An 11,313-nucleotide genomic window follows, 5' to 3' on the forward strand; every position below is an offset into this window, starting at 1 on the left:
AATAGCTTCCTCGGTAGACGACCGGTTAACCTCTAGCGTGGCTTAACCTAGAGCCTCTCTAAGGATAACCTGGCACTAAACTGCCATAGCCTAGTACTATATAGGATTAGTAAAGAGACCATATAGGACTAGTGGGGGGACACGGTTAACGGGAAGGATTATAATACTTATACGATAACTCTCGTTTAGGCTACCTTTCTTAATAGTAATAACTAAAACCTTCTATAGCTACTCGGCAGCGTTCTTACCGGCGATAGGAAGCTATTACACGTGTTAGATTAACGGGGACTATAGGGTAGTCTATAAAGGAGGGGGCTATAGGGATAATAATAAAGATATATAACTTACCACACGGTATTTAAGGCTATTATGCTTGGAGTAGTAGTAGCACTTATTCGTACGCCGACCGTTACCGGCGTATCGGTATATCTCGGCCTTAATAGTATACATCTTTTCCTTAAAGTTAATCGTTACTAACTTACCCGTATAATGTATATAGGGGGCCCTTAGATCCCTACCTATACCGATATCCACCACCTTCTAGCGGGGAGCGACCGACGGTGTAGTAGTCGACGATAACGTAGCCGTAATAGAAGCAGGAGGCTCTAGCGTAGGCAGCTACGGCGTAGCTAGCTACGGGGCAGACTACCTAGCGGACTACGAGGTCGACGCCGTAACCACGATCTTAATCCTCTTAGAGGACCACGTTATACTCGCGGGAGAGGCGACGTGCTTATTATTATCTTCCTGGGAAGGCATAGTAACTACGCTATATCGCGTGGTTAGCCGGTATTATAGGCCAGAGACGTTTAGAAGCACTTATAAGATAGTAGTTAATTAATTAATTAATTAAGAAAAACTGTAAACCGTTAGTACGAGATACCTTAGATTAGGCAGACTTACTAGGCGTAGTATAATCGGAAAATTAAGTATAGAAGAGGAAGAAGAAGAATAGGAAGAGGGAATAACGGTAGGATTACGAGATATCCCCTTAGTAGTAGTTATATAGGCACCTATTTCTAGCATAAAGAAGGAAGCTACGAAATACACGGAAGGAGCACTATTAGTGCCCAACGTAATACTAGCTTAGAAGTCTTTATCGGATAGATTAAAGGAATAACCCAGGAAGATAAAGGAGACGGATCCGAGGACCTGGAAGGGAACCCCCCTAGAACCTATTAGGGTCCCGGCTAGGATAGTGGTTTTAGTGGATAGATTAGCGAAACGACGGAAAAGGGTATGTACCCGGGTTAGACCCACGGCTAAGGAGGCCCCGCGTGGGAACTAGGCGGGAACCCGTCGGGGTCCTATCGTGGAGGGCTCTGGTTCGGGGCGTCGGGGGACTTAGGGGACGGACTCGGGGACTAGGTTTTCGGAGGAGCCGAGAGGCCGGCACGGATCAAGGCGCTCCTAAGGATAGGAGTATCCGGGAGAGGTCGCTATATTAGGTGCCTATAGTAGTAGTTATAATAGGACCCTAGTATAAACCTATAGAGGTCTAGGCGTGCCTAGTCTAAGACCCCTCGAGGCATAAGTAAAGTAGTCGTTACGCAGTAAATAGAATAGTCCCTCGAAGTAAATAAGGCAGCCCTCGAGGAAGTAAAGAAAGTAGTCCTCGAGGAGTAGTAGAGAGTAGCGGAGCGTGGACTTAAGGAGCGGAGGAGCCTCACTCTTAGAAGAGGGAGGCTAGCGATTAATCTAATTCTTTAGCTACACCCACGTTCTGACCCTATTATAATCCTATCGTGATTATACCTGGTTCCTTACTTAACCCTACCTTTTCACTCTTTACGACTACCTATTTGACACCTATTTATTAACGTTATGTTAAGTAAACCGGATATCTTTCGAGCTAAAAGGCCCTTTATTTATAGAATTTTAGGGTTTTATAGCTCGAAGGACCTTGTAGTCCCTGCTAAAGGGGGGTGATCTCCCTTTGAGTTATAGCACTTATAGGTCTTATACTCGTAGTCTCCGTATTCTTTATAGTTATTATAGTAGTGGTATTCTTCCCTATAGCCTTTAACGGCATAGATAGGGCAGGAAGCTAGGCTCTTATAGGTCCCTAGGGTATACCCGAATTTCCAGTAGTTAGAGCACTGGGTTCTAGGGGTTATAGGCCTATATTTATAGACTTTTAGCCGCTGGCCGGCTATATAGAGCCCCTGTTTTAGGCAGTACTTCTGTTTTTTAGTGGAGGGCATAGAAATAACCACTATGCCGTAGAACGCGTTTAGAGCCCCTAGCCACCGAGGCTTCCCTAATACCTAAATAGGGTTAAAGGTGCCGACTTTAGTAGCTAGGTCCTATAGACTTAGGCCCTGTTATAGGCTTCGGTTAAGGGCCTTTTACGGCGGCTCGGAGGGGTCGGGTAAAGGGGTATTACCACCCCTAAAGGCTTTAGAAGGCACGTGTTTAATAATAAGTTTAAACTAGTCGCCTATAGGCTAGGGGGGCTGGAGGGGGAGGTTTAGCTCTTTAAACCACTGATTCCGCCAGTCTAGGAGCTATTAAACGCTGTGTTTTGGCCCCGGGGTTAACATAAGGTTCCTGTTAGTCGACCGGCTAATAGCCGTAACTATAGGGGATTTTAGCGCCTTATTAAGCTTGTTCCGAAGCGCGAGGGGGTCGAAGTTATGCCTAGGAATCGCTGCCCCTGCCGTAGGTTAAAGGATAACCTTAGGGACCTTTTTAGGGTCTATGGGCAGGGGTGCTGGGGGGGTCTAGGCCTAGGCTATAGGTGCCTAGGGTGCTATAGAGCCTTTTTTCCCCTTTATAGCCTCGCTATAAAGGGGTTTAGCCTATTCTGTAAGCCTACGAACTGCCTAGACTAGTTCGTCGGCCTTCTATTCGAGTGTGGGAGGCTAGGGGGCTTTTAGAGCTCCGTCGATAGCAGATTTAAGCCCTACGAATAGGGCTTTAATCTAGGGGGCAGGGTCGAGGGTATAGGCCTGTTAAAGTAGCTGAAGAGCCTGTTAGAGTAGTTCCTTAGCCTATGCCTTACTAGCCGAATTAGTCGACTTCTGGGGCTTAGCCGAGGTTTTTCTAGGGCCTTTAGCTGTTCCGGGCGCCTTTTTAGCCTATTTAGAGCCTAAAAGGCTCGGTCTTTTAGCAGGGGGGGCCCTAGAAGCGGGGGGGCCTCTAGAGGGCGTTTCGAAAGCGCCTTCGGCTTCTAAGTCCGAGGGAGATTCGATTCGGGTCCTAGAAAAACGTTTAGGGGTAGGTGTGGAAGGGCTAAGGTGCCTTTTCGAATTTAGAGGCGTAGCCAGGGTTAAATCCTCTATAATTTTAGAGGTATTACCTATATCTACCTCCCCTAGGCCCTCTCTACTTATAGAGGCCTTAGGGGGGGCGTTAGGGGCATTAGGGGCGTTATTATGGCTAGCTTTATGGCTAGTGGGTTGTTGGTTGTGGCGTTGTGGTTGGGTGGAGGTCGGGGGTGGGGCTCTGCGCGGCTGCTTTATCAGCGTGGGCGCACGGGCCACGTCAAACTTTTCCCCCGTACGCGGGGGAGCAGGCCCGTTTCCAGGCATTTTCGCACTTATAATACGCCTAAAGTAGCACCTACGCGGTATAGGGCTATAGATAGGCGTATAGAGCTTGAAAAGAGCTATCGATTGATATAGATTTTGAGTGGTTTAGGGCGTTTGCGCGTAAAACGTAGGTCCCCCCACGTGAGTTGTAAGAAGGATGAGCTATACCTTCTATTACTTTAACTAACCGTTCTTCTTCTAAAAGACGTTAATTTACCCTCCGATAAGGGGAACCCTATCGAGTATACGCTACGCCGTATCACGATACTAACGCCTATTACTATATCTTTCCGGAGATAGCGTTTATCGGCTAGATACACTACGAAAACACTAAAATAATAGTCGACCGGATTATAAAATACGACCCCGCTATACACGCGGAAGTACAAGAACTACGCGCTATAAAGAATGTAAAGAAGGATATAGGCCGGGATTCTGTATAGCTTAAAGAGTCGTGACTCGGCCCTAATAGTGTCTTTTATGCCGCTAGCTTTATAGTAGCAGCCGCTACTAATAGTTACCCTCTTTAAGCCTCTACTATCCTTGATTCCGGCGCTACTATTTATATTTTTAACGAATTTTCCCGTTTTTCTGATTTTATACCCGCTATATAGGGAGACTACGTGGTTATAAGCAGCTTATCGCTACCTATTAAAGGTTACGGTAACGTGACCGTGAGATTACACGGACTAATAGGAGGCCTTAATTTCAGACTCTTAAACGTTATATACTACGAGGATTTTACCTATAATTTAATCTTTAATTAACGCCTACGTCTTCGATAATACTAGTAGAATTAAAAAGCCACTAAATAACTACCTTCGATATACTAATAGATCTATACTATACTAGCTAAGTTATTACGTCGATTAGACTGTTATTAAGTATATACCCTGCAATTCTGACTAATCTACGGCTGCTTTTCTAGGCTTTTCTTCTTCTTCTACTACCCGAAATGGCGTCTATAAAGCGACGATACAGTATCTAAGCACTATAGAGGGTATCTTATAGTATCTTCGACTAAGGTATACTAGCCCTAAACTATTTCGGTACCTAGAAAAGCAAACGTAAGGGGTTAAAATTAAGGGACTAATAATAATCGACTATTAGACCTACGAGCTTATTAAGATAAAGCGCCACGTTAGTAGGCACCCTTATAACGTACCTGCTTCCGTAAGGGAGTATTAGGCAATTAATTTCATAGATTTTAACGGAACGTCCGACAGGGACTTAAGGTTTATATTTTTCACTAACCGTTATAGTGGTTTTACGGCCACCTACGTGATAAAGAGCAAGCTAATAACGAATATCCTCGTAATAATCAAGGAATTCCTCGCCTAGGTAGACCGTTAATTAGGCTATAAGGTGCGTATTTTTAAATCTAATAATAAGCTAACTTAATCCTATAATATTACCTAATTCCTGCGTGAAGAGGGTATTCTTTTAAAGGTATCTGCTACCGATACTTAAGCGTAGAACGGGGGTACCGAACGCGCTACTACCGTGGTTATTTTAAAGGGTCGTGCGATAAATATTCACGTAAAAATACCAATATTTATATAGCCTAAGGCTCTTCCCACGGCCGCGTACGTCTATTACCGAACGCTACGAAGGCAGTATAATAATAAGGATTAGAAAACGCTATATAAGGTCCTCTTTAAAAGGAAGCCGATTTTATTATACCTTTAAGCCTATAGCTATAAGGCGTACGTAATAACTAAGGACGCCTAAAAGGGTGCTAATAAGCTATTAAATCGCATCGCTCCTTATACCTCTATTAGCTACCTTATCGGCTATAATTCCACTAATATCTTCCGTATCTAGGTGCTAGGCCGTAGCCGTAACCGTAATAGCGTTATTCGCACGCGCGATATAGATTTTAATAAATACGCTTTTTTTAATAGCGATCTTAACGCTTTTAAGGATAACCTCCGTTAATTAACTAAGGAATAACTAAAAGACCTAATTAGTTAGATTAAGTAGGAGAGGGCTAGAGATTTTTAGCCGTTTATAGATATATAAGCTAAGGACCCCCTTCCCTTATATAAGCGCTTATTTTGAATGCAACCCTTTATCGGGGCTAATTCTCCCCGGATCCCCTTCCTCGACGGCTTAACCGTTAAGGTTATAGTTAGTAATGCCTAGGCGTAAAGGGGTAGAGGAGGCTATTTTAAGTCTATCTAGATAAGATTTAGGTTACGAATAGTATAATTTAACTAGCGTGGCGCCTAATCACCGTCTATATTAGCCCGATCTACTACTTCCCACTCTATTAATAACCCCGTTATCGGTTATAGCGCTAATAGTAGCTATAATATTAGGAAATCGTGAATCCTTTACGGTTACGGCCGTAAGGTTCCTTATAGATAGAGAAACACGGTACTATAATACCCTTAGAGTTACGGCTATAAAGATCTATCGTAAAAACCTCCCTCCTCCTCCGAAGAACCCTCGCGATATACCCTTACACCCTTACGGCCACCTATTCCGATAGGTATAAGAAGACTACCTACGGAGCCATAAGGAGATAGGATTATGGATACGGGTACCGGTGTCCGTAATAGATAAAAATTAGGTTCTAAACTCGAGATAGGTAATAATATATAACTTCGATAAATATAGATTTCTATATAAATATAAGGTAAGGCTTATAGTATAAGGAGATTAGTAATATTAATCCTCCCTCGAGAAGACGTATATAGCTATATTAGCCGGATAGTCGTTCCGCGCGTTAATAGTAATCACCGCCTATATTAACCTTATGCTATTATGATTTAATATTATAAACGCGTTTATACACGCGCCCCTCCCCCACGATATCTTTATATACTCGCCGCTAGGCTTTCCGGCTCCTAGGAGTCGTTTACACCTATAAAAGACGCTATATAGTCTTAAGGAGTCCCTATTACTCTGGTAAAAGCACTTTTCGGCTATCCTATTAGCGGACGGTTTCTAGAGAGTATAGCAGGAACCGTATTATTTTCTACGCCGCGGTTTAATCCTATTCTTCTACGTTAACGATATTATTATTACTTATAAGGGATAATATAAGACGGAGATAGAGTAGGCTATTAATAACCTATAACACTACTATAACCTATAAGGTAATAATCCTCTATAGTGGTTTCTTAGTATTAAGGTTATTCGCAACCGCGTTACCCGTAAAATCTAGCTATTATAACACGACTACGTTACTAAGTTAGAACGCTTATTAAAGCTGAATAGTAATAGTAAGTATAGTAGTAACTATCACCTAACGCACCTAATTAAGATTGTAGAACTACTACTCTATTTAGGGACCTCGACTCATATTAAAAGCTATTAACGGAAGATAGGATCTATACTATATATAGTAGTGATATCGCGGCCTAGTATCGCGTGGATAGTATCTAGACTATACCGCTTTAACGTTAATCCAGGGCCTAGTCACTATAAGGCCGCCGATTATCTAATCCTCTATCTAATTAATCGTTTATATTAGAACTAAGGGGTAGCGATACTATTAAAATCTATACTAACGCTTTATTTACCAAGAACACCCTTAATCGAAAGAGTAGTTAAGCGTACGTGATACGCTTATTTAGCAGTATAATCGCGTGGCGCGCTAATAAGCAGGATATAGTCACGACGTTAGTAACGGAAGCAGAGCTATTAGCGTTAGTATAAGGTGTAAAAAAGGGTATCTTTATATAACGCCTATTACTTAGTATAGGAGTGGAATTTAATGATCCGGAATTAAGGATCCTATACGATAATAACTTAACGATTCGATTAGTTAACTAAGAGATTAGTACGCTAATAACGCGCCTCCGCTATATTAATATCCACGGCTACTAGTTACGTTAAGTAAAGAAATAGGGGTAGATACTCGTAACGTATATTACGAGCGCGGAAATAATAGCAGATAGGCTAATAAAGGCGTTATACGGCGAGAAATTTAAAATATTCAGGTCCTAGGTAGGTGTGATAGATATATGGAAACGGTTATAGTAAAAACAGCTAAAGGAAGTCCGGATAGAGTATTTAGAGGACCTGGAGAACGAATTTAGGGGCGGCTATAGCGAAGAGATTATATAGATTATATACCTATTATATCTACCCGTTACGAATAGCTTTAATCGCCTAACTAATATTTAGGGCGATTAGGGGGTATATCGAATAGACCACCGTCTTTTCGATTACGTAACGGGCCGGATTACCAAGAGTATAATCCGGGTAGAAGCTTACAGAATCTGCACTATATAAAATACAGTGGCAGCGTTTCCCTAACAGTCTAAGACAGTTTGAATTATACATAATTGCCTTAATTCATTTTAACCTATTTTGTGACAATTTTGACTACGCTTTATCTGATATTTTCTTCCCTCTTTATAGCTTTTATTTTCCTAAATCTTTTTTTAATTACTTTTCCTATACTATAAGTAGCCCTAAGATACTTTATAGGTCCCGTGGTAGTATAACTAATATCGCGGAGTAATAGCTTGTTACTTAGGCCGCCTATATTCCTATTATAGTAAGTTAGCATGCCCCTCGCTTATAGTTTAATACCGTAGCTAACTATTAGTAGATATCTAATTTCGCCTCTCCTAGTAAGCGCCCTTATAAGGGCGGTAGTAGTAATAATAATATAAATTCCGCACGTGTTACTATTAGTTACGAGGTCGGCTATAACTAATACTAAGTAGACCCTAACCCCCCCCCTAAGAAGCGCCGTGCGCCTAAGAATCCGCCTGGACCTTGCCGCCTCGCCCCTTATACTTAATACGCTACCCGGTAATGTAAATAAGAATATACTATTAAGTGTTATTATTAGTCGGGCCCCGGCGCTACTCGCGCCGACGCTAAATATCATAAGTGCTTTTACTATACTTATATATCCTCCGAGGTAAGTATACCAGTTATATATAGGGTAACCGTGACTAATAAACGATATAGCTCCTATCCGCCGCTTATAATACCGCTAATACCCTATAGCAGCCGCGACCGGAAGGCAGCGCCCAAGTGACGGCCCGTCTAAAGGACAAAGCCCCCGTCTTTAGACGCTCATTAGCCTATAGGCTATTAGTAAGGCGCTACCGCGATATCGAAGAGAGACTACTCACCGCAGCGACACTACTATTACCGGCAGCCTTTACCGATAGGTAGAGACCATAAACGTCTATAAGACGTTATTACTGCTTCTTAGTAGCGGGGGGGTTACTTTATCCCTTTTATAGCTCACGGGGGGGGACCTACGTTTTACGCGCAAACGCCCTAAACCACTCAAAACCTATATCAATCGATAGCTCTTTTCAAGCTATATACGCCTATCTATAGCCCCGTATCGCGTAGGCGCTAGTTTAGGCGTTTTATAAGTGCGAAAATGCCTGAAAATGGGCCTGCTCCCCCGCGTGCGGGGGAAAAGCCTAATATAGCCCGTGCGCCCACGCTAATAAAACAGCAGGCCCAGCCGCGCAGAGCCGCACCCCCGACCTCTACCTAACCATAACACTATAAAAAACAGCCTACTAGCTATAACGCCAGCCATAATAACGCCCCTAACGCCCCTAAGACCCCTATAACTATAGAAGGCCTAGGGGAGGTTAATATAGGTAATACCTCTAATATAGAGGATTTAACCGTCGCTACGCCTCTAAATTCGAAAAGGCACCTTAGCCCTTCTATACCTACACCTAGACGTTTTTCTAGGACCCGAATCGAATCCCCCTCGGACTCGGAAGCCGAAGGCGCCTTCGAAACGCCTACTAAAGGCCCCCCTGCTTCTAGGCCCCCCCCTGCTGAAAAACCGAGCCTTTTAGGCTCTAAATAGGCTAAAAAGGCGCCTGGAATAGCTAAAGCCCCTGGAGAAACCTCGGCTAAGCCCTAGAAGTCAACTAGTTCGGCTAGTAAGATATAAGCTAAGGAACTACTCCAGCAGGCTCTTCAGCTACTTTAATCTTTAATAGGCCTATACCCTCGACCCTGCCCCTAAGACTAAGGCCCTAACTATAGGGCTTAAATCTACTATTGACGGAAGTCCGAGCCCCTAGCCTCCTATACTCGAATAGAAGGTCGACAAACTAGCCTAGGCAGTTCGTAGGCTTACAGAATAGCCTAAACCCCTTTATAGCGAGGCTATAAAGGGGAAAAAAGGCCCTATAGCACCCTAGGCCCCTCCGGCACCCCTCTCTATAGACCCTAAAAAGGTCCCTAAGGTTATCCTTTAACCTACGGCAGGGGCCCGGATCCCCCGGGAAGACTTTAATCCCCTTAAGCTCCAAAACAGGCTAAATAAGGCCTTAAAAACCCCTGTAGTTATGGCTATTAGCCTATTAACTAACGGGAACCTTATTCTACCCCCGGGGCCAAATTACAGCGTTTAATAGCTCCTAGACTCGCAGAACCAGTGGTTTAAAGAGCTAAACTTGCCCCTCTAGCCCCCCTAGCCTACAGGCGATTAGTTTAAGCTTATTATTAAATAAGTGCCTACTAAAGACTTTAGTGGAGGCGATTTCGTAACACCTAACCCTTCCGAGTTACTATAAGAGGTTATAAACCGAAGCCTATAATAGGGCCTAGGTTTAAAGGACCTAGTCACTACAATCGGCACCTTTAACCCGGTTAGAGTAGTAGGGAAGCCTCGGTGGCTAGTGGCCCCTTATAGTCTTCACGGTACTATAGTTATCTCTATGCCTACCACTGAAAAACAGAAATACTGCCTGAAACAGGGGCTTTATATAGCCGGCCAGTGGGTAAAGGTCTATAAATATAGACCTATAACCCCTAGAACCTAGTACTCTAACTACTGGAAATTCGGACACACATAAGCGACCTATAAGGTTCTAGCTACCTACCCTATCTACGCTATTAAAGGCCACGGCGAAGAATACTACTACTATAACGAGTATAAAAAATACGGAGACTACGAGCATAAGACCTATAAGTGCTATAACTACGAGGGAGATTACCCCCCCTTTAGCACGGACTACGAGGTCTTTAGAGCTATAAAACCCTAATTCGATAAATAAAGGGCCTTATAGTTCGAAAGATATCCGGTTTATTTAATATAATATCGATAAATAGACCCCGGCATAAGAGGCTATCCTGGAATAGACTTTAGAGGCTTCCGCTAATATAGTCCTTATTCAGGAACCAGCCTATGTCTCGACACTAGAAGGGTGGTTTATTCGGAACCACCCTGCTTTCTATACCGTTATACCTATATCTTAAAAAGCGGAGTTTTTCCCTATTAAGCCTAGGGTCCTTACTTATATATGAAAGGGCTCTAGTATTAATTTTTCACACTGCGACAACCTCCTCGACGACATAGACGCGTAGATTATAGAGGTTCATTATCTATAGACCTTCTATATTCTACACGTTTATAATTAGATAGAATAGAATCCCGAAATAACAGGCTAAGGGCGGCCCCCTAGCCCTACCCCTTCCACCCCTTCCATTTCTTCTTCTTCTTTTCCCTCTTTTTCAGACCCTAGATGCCGGCCCTGGACCGAGGATCGAGTGCTTTAGGGCCTGTAGGTCCCTAAGCCTACCTTTATTATAGGGGACTTTAATAGAAACCACTAGTAGTGGAATAGAGCCGCTACTACCCAGGCTTCTATTAAGGCCCAGGCCCTAGTAGACTGGTTAGATAGCCTCGGAGCGACCTATTTAGTGGATTCTAAAGAAGTTAACCTGAACGGGGGGACCTTTTTTAGGTCTTATCTTTGTTAAGAGTCTATTATAGACCTAGCCTTTTACACGCCCGGTTTTAATCGTCTCCGCTTCGATAAGTGGGAAT

The sequence above is a fragment of the Sodiomyces alkalinus genome (genome assembly GCF_003711515.1).
Source record: "Sodiomyces alkalinus F11 unplaced genomic scaffold SODALscaffold_2, whole genome shotgun sequence".
In the NCBI taxonomy this organism is placed as follows: Eukaryota; Fungi; Ascomycota; class Sordariomycetes; order Glomerellales; family Plectosphaerellaceae; genus Sodiomyces; species Sodiomyces alkalinus.